This window comes from Odocoileus virginianus, chromosome 15 (genome assembly GCF_023699985.2).
Source record: "Odocoileus virginianus isolate 20LAN1187 ecotype Illinois chromosome 15, Ovbor_1.2, whole genome shotgun sequence".
Classification (NCBI taxonomy): Eukaryota; Metazoa; Chordata; class Mammalia; order Artiodactyla; family Cervidae; genus Odocoileus; species Odocoileus virginianus.
The window spans coordinates 52,816,157-52,830,069 of NC_069688.1; the positions used below are offsets into that span (position 1 = coordinate 52,816,157).

Sequence of the window (13,913 nt, forward strand, 5' to 3'; positions counted from 1 at the left end):
GTTTTCCTCCAGTAACCTGACCTAATCCCATGGCCCACAGGTTGGCACAGTTTCCACAGCTTTCAAGAAGACCTTTTTTTTTTTTTTTTGGTTGCACTTCTCGGCTTGTGCATCTTAGCTTGTGCATCCCCGATTAGGGATAGAACCCAGGCCAAGGCAATGAAAGTACTGAGTCCTAACCACCAGAAGGACATGACTGGGTCCAGAAACGAAGGGCATTCAACAGTATCAGCTGCAACTCCTTCCCCATCAGAAAGGCCAGGCTGACATCAGGTCAACTGAGGAAGCAAACATGTCTTTTATTGAAAAGTGTTTAATTGGGCATTTTGAGAATCTAATGTCATGTATGCAGATGCAAACGTTTGAAGAGTTGTTTTCAGTGTAGTTTGTGCCAGACAGGCTCCCATGCCAAGCCAGCACACAGCCTCCCATTATTCAGCTGGGCTCAGCTTCTAAAGATGTTTCAGCGCTCTCTGAGTCTTGTAAATTTCCACATCCAAAGGCTCATCTGTTTTTTCGAGGCAGGGTCATTTTTCCCTTCGCGTGTAGACATCAGTCCTTCCCCTGCCAATCCCTGTTACAGCCTGCTCTGGTTCAGAAAAGGCTTTGGAGCTATTATTTAAGAGGCGATTACTCTATCTCTAGAAGTTTTAGTAGTCTTGAGAAGACTGACAAAGGATAAGTCGGACTCTTGATCCCTACTCGGAAACTGGGTCTTAACTGATGTAATTATTTCAAGAACTGTTTCTGTTATTCACTGACCCAGAAAAACACAGCTTATTATTAGCTCAGCTAATAGATTTCCACCTTAACATATCCCCCCTAAAAGGAATCAGTTCTTGATTGGGAGGATAAACAAGGATATACAAGTGGATACCGGGAAATCCATTCATCTTTAAGAATTGAATCATCCACACTCTGCCTTGAAAATGCAATGCAAAAGAAAAATTTGTCATTATCACAAATTGTTATGATGCCTTCACTATATTCTCTTCCTATTATCAAACATCTTCTACAGGAAAAATTTTTACATATTTAAAGTTCTAAGTGGGAAATACACATGAAAAATATTGTTCTTGAATCATGTTCAGTTCAGTTCAGTCACTCAGTCGTGTCCGACTCTTTGCGACCCCATGAATCACAGCATATCAGGCCTCCCTGTCCATCACAAACTCCCAGAGTTTACTCAAACTCATGCCCATCGAGTCGGTGATACCATCCAGTCATCTCATCCTCTGTCGTCCCCTTCTCCTCCTGCCCCCAATCCCTCCCAGCATCAGGGTCTTTTCAAATGTGTCAGTTCTTCACCTCAGATGGCCAAAGTATTGGAGTTTCAGCTTCAGCATCAGTCCTTCCAATGAACACCCAGGACTGATCTCCTTTAGGATGGACTGGTTGGATCTCTTTGCAGTCCAAGGGACTCTCAAGAGTCTTCTCTAACACCATAGTTCAAAAGCATCGGATACCCAATTCAAGAATAAAATCTGCCACTAGTTTACATTGTAAAACATTGCCACTAGCTTTACATTGTAAAGCTAATAATTTTCTTATGACTTTTTATCCAGTGGAGAGCACTGGATAAAACAAATAAGTTTATCAAATTGTAAAGCAACAATAGCCCAATTTTTAAAAATCCACTTAAAGAAAAAGAAAATTATTAGCATTTATTAATGAGTTCATTTATTCATACTACAGACAGTGACTGGTTACCTAATGTGCTCAGAGCAACTGCAACTGTTTCAGATATACAGAAATAAAGACTATGTCATCCTAGGCCTAGGCCTTAGGAAACTAGTGAAAGATGAAGGCAAATGACTAGGACACACACACAAAATAGGAAACCGATTCTCAAGTACTAACAAAGTACAGTTGACCCTTGAACAACATGGGTTTGAACACGGTGCGTCCACTCACATCTGGATTTTTCTTAAATAAATACCACAGTACTACAGGATCAAATGTTGGTTGAATCTGAGGACTACAGATAGGTCGGGCTAACTATAAAGTTATTCTCAGATTTCTGACTGCTAAGGGGTTGGTGCCCCTAATCCCCAAGTTGTTCAAGGGTCAACTGTAATAATAAAGTTGTGCAGGATTATCACAGGAGAGAACAAGGAAGTAATAACAGGATGGTATTTCAGCTCAGCATTGCAGGATAGACAAATTTTCACAGTTGTATAGTAGGAAGGGTCTTTCTAGTTAAAGAACAACCGTGAGCAAAGATGTGAATATTTATAACATGTTCTCCAGAACTTACTTACTTTAAAAAGTCTGGGGTATAAAAAGCTGCAGTATTATAAAGCACTAGGGAGAAATTGAAACATACACACGCATACAACAAATGTATTCCCAGTCCCATTTCAGACATAGTGGTTCAGAACCCACAGAGTTAGGTGGGACCCAGAAATCAGCATCTTTCAAATCTTCCCATGTCAAGATGTGCACCCATGATGCAGCCCAATATACACATATAGAATAATACATGGAGGGGTCTTAAAGGTGTTATGGGCTGAACTGTGCCACACCCCAGTTCATACTACAACCCAGTGCCTCAGAATGTGACAATATTTGGAGATGGGGACTTTAAAGAGGTAATTAAGTTAAAATGAGGGCACTGGGGGAGGTGGGCTAACAACCTCATTGAAGAGGAAATTTGGACATATAGAGACACCAGGGGACACATGAACAGAGAAAAATGACCATATGAGGAAACAGCAAGAAGATGAACATCTGAAAGCCAAGGAGAGAAGCTTCAGACCAGTTGACACATTGATCTTGGACTTTCAACTTCTGTAACTATGAGAAAATAAATTACTGCTTAACCTACACAGTCAGTGGTATTTTGTTATGACAGGCCTAGAGAACTAATACAGTAAGTGAAGGCACTAGGAATACACGGAGAAATATATTTTAATGCCAAATCTTTAAGAACCTTAAATGTCATATTAGGAGTTTCTACTTTATTTCACGGGTAATTTCTCAAAATGTAGGTCTTCTGAGAAGGAAAATAATATGATCTGGCCTATGATCCAACTCTTGAAGCAGTGTGGAAGATTAAATGATTTAAAAGATTCTGCCTGTCCAAGGCAAGAAACAATAAAGGATATGACTAGAGCCATGATAGAAAGGATTGCTGTTCTTGTTCAGTTGTTAAGTCGCATCCAAATCTTTGCAACTCTGTGAACTGCACCACATCACATTCCTTTGTCATCTACTATCTCCCAGAATTTGCTCAAATTCATGTCCACTGAGTTGATGATGCTATCTAACCATCTCATCTTCTGTTGCCCTCTTCTCCTCCTGCCCTCAATCTTTCCCAACATCACTGTCTTTTCCAATGAGTCAGTTCTTAGCATCAGGTGACCAAAGTATAGGCGCTTCAGCTTCAGCATCAGTCCTTCCAATGAATATTCAGGGTTGATTTCCTTTAAGATGGACTAGATTGATCTCCGTGAAGTCCAAGGATCTCTCAAAAGTCTTCCCTGGGGCCACAATTCCAAAGCATCAAGAAACTCTTTTCTTTTTGGTACTAGTTCTAGAAGGTATTGTAGGTCTTCACAGAACCGGTCAACTCCAGCTTCTTCAGCATCAGTGACTGGGATATAGACTTGGATTACTGTGATACTAAATGGTTTGCCTTGGAAACAAACTGAGATGATTCTGTTGTTTTTGAGGCTGCACCCAAGTACTGCCTTTCAGATTCTTCTGTTGACTATGAGGCATACTCCTTTCTTCTAAGGGATTCTTGCCCTTATATAAGGATCGTCTTATACATGGATATATGTATATATATATATCCATATATATATATAATGATATATGATATAGATATATAATGATCATCTGAATTAAATTTGCCTATTCTGTCCATTTTAGTTCCTAAAATGTCAACATTCAATCTTGCCATCTCCTGCTTGATCACATCCAATTTACCTTAATTCATGGACCTAACATTCCAGGTTCCTATGCAATATTGTTCTTTGGAGCATTGGACTTTACTTTCACCACCAGACACATCCACAGCCAACCATCATTTCTGCTTTGGCTCAGCCATTCATCCTTTCTGGAGCTGTTAGTAATTGCCCTCTGCTCTTCCCCAGCAGCAAACTAGACACCTTCTGACCTGGGGGGACTTATCTTCCAGTGTCATAGCTTTTTGCCTTTTCATACTGTTCATGTGGTTCTCCAGGCAAGAATATAGGAGTAGGCTGCCATTTCCTTCTCCTTTGGACCACCTTTTGTCAGAACTCTTCACTATGACTCCATCTGTCCTGGGTGGCCCTGCATGGCACAGCACATAGCTTCATTGAGTTTACCCAATCCCTTCACTCCAACAAGACCGTGATCCATGAAGGGGATAGAAAGGACAGGGACAATTAAAAAAACAGAAAATTTCAGGTGCTGTCAAAGGTATACACAACAGCTTTTGGTGACTTAAAATCTGGGAGGATGAGGAATAGGGAAGAGTTAAGGCTATTCTCCCCAAGTTTTGAGCCTGTTTGTGCCCTGTATTTCAGACACATCACAGAATCCTTTCTGGGTTTTCTATTTTGGTTAATGGCATCTCAATCTATGAGAAAACCCAGAAAGCATTCTTTGGAATGAAACTGAGTTGAAAACCAAAGAAAGGAAATAGATCCAGTGTAGAGATGGAGAGTCTTAAGAACAGAGGAGCTCATTATAGCTATAGGGTACTGAGAGCACTGTTTTCACTTCCGTCAGTATTCCTGTCCTTATAGAAAGAAACAACACTGAACAAGATGACAACCACTCTCCTTAGAGCAGGGAAGCGAGAGTAAAAAGCAAACCACCACCCTAAAATCTAGAGAGACAGGTAAATCCAGAGAGTCACAGCCCAGATCTGGCTTATCTGGAGCAGAAGCCACTGAATCCATAAAACGTAGGAATTCCTGAACAGTAATTCTAACAAAGTGCTGAAGACTGAATACTGGCTACCCTGGGAGTAAGGATCTCCTAAGGTTACAGTCTCAGGGAAGGAGGGGAGTGATTTCCAACAATCTGGGGTAACCACAGGACAGCTGTTACAAAAAGGCAAAGACAGAAGAGAAAGTACCAATGAAAAAAATAATAATGACAGTAGCTAATATTGACTGGGAAGGCCTTTCCTAAATGCTTACATTTCTTAACCCTACAGCAAATCTATATGATAATGCATTGGTTTTCTATTGCTGACCACAATAGAAACACATGTGTAACACATGACCACAAAACATGGTGGCTTAAACAAAACAAATGCTTATAGTTCTGTAGGTCAGAAATCCAACACTGGACTTACCAGCTAAAATCAACATGTTGGCAGGGCTGCATTTCTTCTGGGGGGCTCTAGGGAAGGATCTTTGCCTTTACCAGATCCTAGTGGCCATTAACATGCCGCTTAATTAAAGGGTTATTTGCTTCTTGGAAGACTTAATCATAAAATTGTTTTATATTGTAGACTCCCCTATTACATTTCAACTATTGTTTGATTTCCACAGATATTCTCTAGAGACTTCATGACCATCCCTACTGCATGTAGCACAGCCGGTGGTAAGGAGCCTTTCCATCACTGCCTCTCTCTCCAATCTTGGTTTTCTTGACCTTCAAATATCATCTGCTTTATTCTTATTTTTACATGATGGACATGGTAGGAGTGGAGGGGATACACTGTAACACATCAAGTTTCCCAGGCAAGCAAGATTCCAAAACAATGGATAGAGCAGTGGGCTGAAATTCAGAAGGCCTGGAGTGCTTGCCAGTTACAGGATCTGAGACAAACTACAGCCTCTTTCATATCAAGATTTTTATTTTATAAAAGAAAGATAATAGTGCCTGGCTGCACATGCTTCTGAGGGTTCATGTAACAATCAAATGCAAAAATTCTTTTTAATATATAAGGTTCTATGCTAATATATCCTTTTTCCAAGCAAGTCTAATGCCATGACCCTAAGAGAACACTACATCAATCTAACTTTTTCTTTGTTAGCAACTATTTCTTATAGAATTCATTAAATGCTCTGAAAATTCCTCCTAATTATTACCCTTTCATTTTATCTTACTCTGCTATTCTTCTCTTAGTTCAAGGTCTTCCAACACTTTATCTGCAAAATAAGAACAAACCCTCTGCACAGTACTTCTAAACAATCACCTGTTTGTCTCTCCCTAATAAGTTTAATTAAAAGACGCTTGCTCCCGGGAAGAAAAGCTATGACCAACCTAGAAAGCATATTAAAAAGCAGAGATGTTACTTTGCCAACAAAGGTCCATCTAGTCAAAGCTAAGGTTTTTCCAGTAGTCATGTATAGATGTGAGAGTTGGACTATAGAGAAAGCTGAGTGCCGAAGAATTGATGCTTTTGAACTGTGGTGTTGGAGAAGACTCTTGAGAGTCCCTTGGACTGCAAGGAGATCAAACCAGTCAATCCTAAAGGAAATCAGTCCTGAGTATCCATTGTAAGGATTGATGTTGAAGTTGAAACTCCAATACTTTGGCTACCTGATGCAAAGAATTGACTCCTTGGAAAAGACCCTGATGCTGAGAGACCCTGATGCTGAGAAAGATTGCAGGTGGGGGAAGAAGGGGACAAGAGGATGAGGTGGCTGGATGGCATCACCGACTCGATGGACATGAGTTTGAGCAAGCTCTGGGAGTTGGTGAAGGACAGGGAAGCTTGGTGCGCTGCAGTCCATGGGGTTGCAAAGAGTCAGACAGGACTGAGCAACTGAACTGAACTGAACAAGTTGAATTAGATGAGAAACCAAAGCTTGTGATATTCTTACCACCAAAGAAATACATTGTTTCCAAGAGCCAGCTCAAATACCATCTCTGTATTCCAAATCTGCCCATACCTGTGTCTTGAACAATCAGTCCTCTCTGCTACAGTCCTACCATTTGCTTATCTTTGTTCATTTCAACCACTCCCCTCTGTGTCACTCTAGTTTGGTTTTCTTGATGATTTTTAATAACCCCTCATTGTTTGAGTATCTTTTTTTTTTCCAGTAGAACTTACATAAGAATTAGAGTTCTAAGAAAAAAGCACCTGAAATATAATGGTCATTAGTAAAGTCTAGTGTGTTTTCTTCCTTCTTTTTACATGATTTATTGAATTGATTTGTCTATTTAGACTGCAGATCTGTCATAAAATTTGACTGGTCTTGGCTATATGATGTCACAGTACAACTATAGTCACTAGTCAAGGGTATACATCAAGGATCTCCCGTGGATATTCCACAGTTGTCTCTACTCACTGTCTTCCTCCCCAAACCTCTTCCTCATCTGATGTTTATTACCCTCATTAGTGGCATCTCCATCTCCCTAGGTAAGCAATACCAAAACCTCAGAATTATTGTCAACCTTACTTACCATATCCAGTTAGTCATTAAACCCTGCTCTCCCTATCTTCTGAATATCTCTCAAACCTATGCTAGTTTAGACCCTTAATTCCATTTCCTTTGGACTATAGCACCAGCATCCTCATTTCCCTCTGGCCTCCCAGCTTTCCATCTCTAGCTTCCCCAAAATGTTATTGCTGGAGCTATTTTCTAGAGAAAGTCCAATTATAGCACTCCTCCTATTAAAAAATTAGCTTTAAAACTCTTAAATAAAATTTTCTAGACTGTGATAAAGATGAAATAACATGACATTCAAGGACCTTCTCTCTCTGGCCCCAGCCTCACAAGACCCACCCAATCCGGGTTTCTCCCTGGCAGCGTCGTGCTCCAACTGCCTCCTTTCCTTTGCCCATCCTCTTCTCTGTGCTCAGAACACTCTTCTCCCTCCTTTTGGCCTTTAGGCTTCAAAATCCAGTCAAAATTCACCTGCTCTATGAAGTCTTCCTAAATTCTAACCAAACCTCTCTCCTGGGAGAATGAGTGGCTACTACTTCCACATCACCCTGTGCTGCAGTTATTTATGGATGGATCACTTCCCTCCATAAACTCGGCATCTCATGCATCTTTATCTGGCACACAGTATGCACTCAATAAACGGTTACTGAAATTAACACGCACAGAAGAAAATAATAACTAAAGAAAAATTCCACAGAAGCACACCAGTCCTTCATCTTAGCTGCACTAAAGAGACAGGGCCCGAGAATAAAGGAAAGGACTAATAATCTGATGCAGCAAACACATGAATGGGTTGTTTGTTTTAAAAAGCCTAAGTGGTTTAGGGAGGGCAGGGGGAAAAGAAAGTACATTTTAAAGCTCTAGCTCCAGGGCAAGTAATAAAAATTGTTGCTTTAATGTTTTTTTCATAATATTGTGAGCAATGGGAAGGTCTATTCCATCACACCAGCCTTCAGGGCGGAAAGTTTCAGCCTCCTGAGCTAAATCAAACTGGCATCACTCTCAGTTTTTCAAGCAGCTGCAACTGGTCTCTGCCTTCTATGAAACTCAACTTGACTGACAAAGAAGAAACAAAATAATTTACCACTTACTTCATGGGCCTCTCTTTTCCTCTTTTGCTCTTGTCAATTAATTATAAGAGTTCTGGAAACTCATCCTGCATTCCTGCCCCTAGATTACAGCAAAGTAGGCATTGTATTTTGCATTAGGAGTTGTCACTCTTATAAAGGAGGAGGTTGGGAGATAGCAACTTATCAAGGATTGGAAGCTAACCCAAGAAACAACATTGTACTCAGTTCGATGTCCAAAGGTGCCACTCACCCATATATCTCTTGATGTGATTGATCCTTTTTATACTCCCTGGATTGTTAAATCTGAGCACATTTAACATTAGGATGCATCTGCACCTATGTAAAAATGTCAGAGTCTTCCGGAGTACCAATGGAACTCAATAATTTTCAAAATGCTATACAAATTCTCTGTAATTCAGTCTTAATTATCCCCCTCCTGAGCTCCCATTCTAAATGCACTTATCCACAATGCCCCAGAGTTTAATATATATCCTGGAACACACACAGAGACCACATTCTCCAATGTTACACAGATTTTCCTAGCAGGGATTGTCTGTGTTTTGAATACCTGACCTTCCCATTTTCCAAGCACTATTTCTGTTTTTGGAAGGTAGAATAGGGATTCCAAGGTATGCAGGACTGAAGTTTACAGCAAGGATGAAATGGGCAAAACAAGTAAAAAGGTTAAATGCAACAGTGCTTGGTGAGTGGTTATTGCCCCATAAATATCATCTCTGTTAAATTCCATGTCGGAACCACATGTGACCCAACAACTGGATCTTTGAGAACACAGTCACAAAAGGTTGTTTTTTTTTTTCCACCAAGCACCACATCTGACTTCACTTCTCCCAAGAGACTTGAAAGAACTGAAGTGGGTAACATTAATTTTATTTTACTTAACACGTTTGGGACTTCATGAAATGTAGCATGCAAGAAATATTTTAATATGTATGTAAAATGATTTTTTAAGTGCCTTTTAAAAATCTCTAAGGTCCTTCCATTTCCAAAATGTTGTGATCTATGATAACTAATCTCAAATGCAGGCAAATTAATAGTGATAATTCCCTAGATATACTGAAAATATATGGCATTGTCAGGTTGGTTGCATTGAAAACAAGTTAGACCCAGGATGGGGAGCCTGTGGCAATGCACAAAACACTCTTGCCCTCCTTTCTCCCCTCCTGCCCAGAATCTATAATTCTCATTTTAAACTCCCAGGTCCTTCTGTAGCAGATGTGAAGAAGATGAGGAATGAGTTGTAATTTGCAGATAAGACAGTGGGGCCAACATTCTACAGAATCCCAAGCAGAGCAGTTGAAGTGAGTTAAGCTTTCATAAAATCACCTGCAATTTCACCTTTTACCTAATAAAAGAGAATCCTGGGAGTCTACCTCAGGAAGGGGCCCTATCCAACCACTTGCATTTCGAAGATTAAGAAACAGACCTAAAGAGATCAAGGAACAAGTCTAAAGTCACCCAGGTTTTCTGAAACCCGGGCCTGGAAACATGGAACTGAAGCAGTGACCAACTGAATTAAAGCAGTCTCCACCTGTGTCACTTCCAAAGTGCCTGTGCACAGATAAATGTCTCTCTTTTCCTCTCTGAACGATAGTCAGCCTTCTTCAGTCACCCACAAACCAGCCAGCACCTGTCTCGGGAAAGCAAACAAGACCCTCCACAATCCTGAATTTAAAGAAATGTCTGGTTTTACAAATTACTAAAAGCAGAATCACGTGGTACTGCCTTCAGATTCACTCTTATCTTTCATAAATACATTAAATGATATTATAGTGACACTGATTCTGCAAAGTCAGAAAACAAAATACAAGCAAAAGAAAAAGCAGCAGCAGCCTAGACGTACTTCACTTTAAGCAATACATAAAGGAAAATCTACCTAAAATGAAAATATGAAGGAGTGCTTCTGTGGATTATTTTAATACAGCACTGAACTTTTAAATAGCCACAATCAGAATGACTGTGTTTATGAGTGCCACATCTATACAGCTTTTGGAAAACTACCAGAAGATAAGGGTTGTAAGCCTCTGTCTCCACTGCCTCCACGTTGTGTGTATTTATATCCATTCATGTATTCCTTCATTCAGCTCTATTTCAAGTGTATTCATTCACTGACGTTAATTCACCAGTTCTCCTCCATAGGAACTCACTTATTCGCGCAACTCCTCAGTACTACTGAAAGAAAAAGAAAGTGAAGTTGCTCAGTCCCATTCTTTGCGACCCCATGGACTGCAGCCTACCAGGCTCCTCCATCCATGGGATTTTCCAGGCAAGAATACTGGAGTGGGTTGCCATTTCCTTCTCCGGGTGATCTTCCCAACCCAGGAATCGAACCTGGGTCTCGCGCATTGCAGGCAGACGCTTTACCGTCTGAACCACTGAGGACCTGACAAGTCCAACAGGGGCTCTGTCCCGCGCAACTTAAGAGCCGGCGTGGAGCTTAGACTTGCACACCAAAAATGAAAGTACAAGATAAAAGGTGAAAAGAACCACAAAGAAGCTCCCGATAAAGGGGGAACTAGGAATTGCTTCCAGATGCGGGCGAGGGAAGCATTTGGCAGCTTGGGGCCTGAGCTCCCCCTCCCACGTCCCAGGACGAGAGGGAAACGGAGCCATGATGCCTGAGCCCAGCATCCTCCTCCATCCCGGCGCCCTCATTCGATGTCCTCATTTCTTGCCCTTCGCTGCGGAAGCCACAGGCCAGGCCGGTCTCCCGGCGGCTTCCCCACCCCCTATGTCAGTCGCTCCCACGAACGAGCTACTCGGAAAGTTCCCCTCACTCTGGGGTCGGCCACCCGCCTCGGCTCGCCCGCCCGGAGGAGCCAGGCCCAGCCGTTGGCTGACAGGGGCGGGCAGACGGTGCACGCACCTGGTCGGCCGCTGGAGCTATGGAGGCGGCGGCGGCGGCGGCGGCGGGGTGGCCGTTCTCAGGGCCAGGTTCAAGGCCCAGCCTTCAGATGGCGGCGGCCACACCCGCGACGCGGACCGCCCGCCCAACCTGGTCCTGGCGGCTGCCGGGTTTCCGCGGCGAGAAGGCGGGTCGCAGCGGCCAGAGACTCCGGGCGCCCGCGGGCGGGCGGGGGAGCCAAGCGCCGCCTCCACGACGCCAGACGACGGCCTCGCTGCGACTCAAGCGACCCGAGGGCCGCGGGCTACCGGCTGTCACCTCACCTTCTGGATCTGGCTCCACAGTGTCCTGAGCCCCTCGCAGTCTTGCTTCTTTATTTGGAGTCCTTCGGCCAGAACGTCGCTCTCAGGCCTCGCGGGTGCCCACGGCCTTGGACCTCGGAGCCACGAGGGGGTCTGAAGAGCTCAGGTGACCGAAGGGCCTACCTGAGATGTGACCTCAGTGGCCAAAGGGCTCACCCGAGCTGCCGTGTGCTCTCAGGAGTGCCCGGGCAGGTAGCGAAGGAAGTGGTTGAGGCGCTGAAAGGAAAATGCTCAAGGTTTTGCTGTCTCAGCACCTGGGTGAGGGCAGTCTGGAAACCCCGGGATTAGGTGAGCTGTCCAACGCCTCCCAGGGCTACCTGGTGATGGAGCGTTATTGTCCCATCCTGCGCCTCAGGGTTGTTGGAGAGCGACGGTGATGAAGGTGGATGAGAAGACCCGCGCTGGGAGAGATCCGGCAGTCCTGCCTCTTTGGTTGATGCATTAATTATATGAGGGTGCAGGAGAATCAAGGAGAGTCGTCTGGCTACCTGGCGTAGCTTTATGTATCAACGAGCCACTCGCATCGTTGGTCACACAATGTGTGCTCACGTATTTTCAACGTTTTCTGTTTTGATAAATTTGAATTCCTTTGAATAACTACACTTATCAAATACAAACAGTTATGTTTGTGAGACACAGAGCAATTCAGGTCTTCTCTTTGACAACAACAACACAAAAACACATGCTCCCTGGGAAGTTTAAAAAGTACAAAATTTGCAATATCGATTTACCTCCGTACACTTAACCCTCAGTTAAGAATCTCTCTAAACTTTTAGTAACCCCGTTGCCCATTGAATTAAGTGTGAACTCAGACTTTCAAAATAGTTCCTCAAAGGTGACCCTCGCCCACCAGGATCATCTCTATGTTGCTATCTCCAGCTCTGTAGTATTACTTTTTCTCAAATTATCTGAGGTAAAGATAGTTTATTTATTATTTCCAATAAGTCAGGAACTGTCATTTTTGAAGATACAATTTAAAACTTGCTAGAAAAGTGAAAAAAAAAAAAACTACAAACACCAATTTTCATTACAGGTATTTAGCAGGTATACAAATATAAAATTACTGTCAATTTATTTTTGTGTTCTTTTAATTTTTAAATGTTTGCTCTCAATTTCTATATTTATCTCATCATGGACCAGTAAAAACTGTTCATAGATTGGCCCTGATGACCAAACTTTAAAGTGCCTTTTGACTTGCTATTCTTCAGATGTGTCACATGCTTTTTGACTTTGGGACCTTTTATTCCTTTAGTGCCAAAGTTCTTCTCACTCAAGTTTCAACTCATAATATAATAATAATAGCTTCACATTTATTGGGTACTTTATGCTAAGATTTTAATGCATTAACTGTGACTTCTTAACAACTCTATGAGTTATTATTATTATATTATAATGATTATTCCCACCTTACAGATGAGGACATTAAGAGTTAGAGAAGTCAAATCACAAAACTAGTAAGGTGCAGAGTTAGCACTGTGACCTGTTCAGGCCTATGCAGTCAACCTTAATGGGAGCCCTCCTCCATAAAACCTCTGCATTTGGAGTTGAAATTAATCACACCTTAGTCCCTCTACCACAACATTTCTCCCCTCATTGTTGTTTGGGGAGGGGGGTGTTTTTATTGTTGTTGTTTATAGGCAGCTTGCAGGATCTTAGTTCCTTGGCCAGGGATGGAATGTGACCCCACCATTAGAGCACTGACCACTGGACCACCAGGAATTTCAACCCCCACCGTTACACCCCCACCCCCCTCATTGGTTTTTATTGATGTCTGGCTTTAAGTTTTAAGCATCGCATCAGAGTCAGTGACATTTGTGAATCTCTACCCCTCTTAGTGCTGCTCTCTCCAAATGGAACATCCTTTATGCTCTTGACCCTGCTCCTAATAACTGGAAAGTTCATCTTCATCTTTGTGTTACCACTATGTTTTGTGCCTACTCCATGCTATTTTATAATGATTTGTTTTTATCTGCATCCCCTATTAGACCACAGACCACCGACAACATTCAGTTGTCTTACCAAAGATATTTTTGTTTATTTAATTGAACAAGCCCTTTCGTTAGCATTTATGATGAGCTATGCACTGTTCTAAGAGCTTTACAACCTGATAAACAGCCTGCAGAGTAGGTTTTATCACCATTTAACCCATGAGGAAACCGAGGCACATAGAAGTTACTAGTAAAATGCTAGTAAGTCACAGAGTCAGCCTTTCGACGAGCTAGGCAAGCTGGCTCCAGAGTTGATTTCTGAACTGCCACGCTGTACTGATTTTCCA

The 13,913-nt window shown here is 42.3% G+C and overlaps 1 protein-coding gene across 4 annotated transcripts in view; it reads right to left on the bottom strand.

The window, feature by feature from the left end:
- CPQ (carboxypeptidase Q) overlaps positions 1–11,700 on the bottom strand; it is a 537,298-nt gene extending 525,598 nt beyond the window's left edge. For 2 of the 4 annotated variants that reach the window (XM_070477361.1, XM_070477362.1), the window contains exon 1: positions 11,298–11,514. The gene's annotated coding sequence lies outside the window, so the exon portion shown is untranslated. Of the gene's footprint in view, positions 1–11,297; positions 11,517–11,599 lie in introns of those variants that run through there. The other 2 variants (XM_070477363.1, XM_070477364.1) reach the window with 2 other exon arrangements.
- Positions 11,701–13,913: the final 2,213 nt, after the last annotated feature.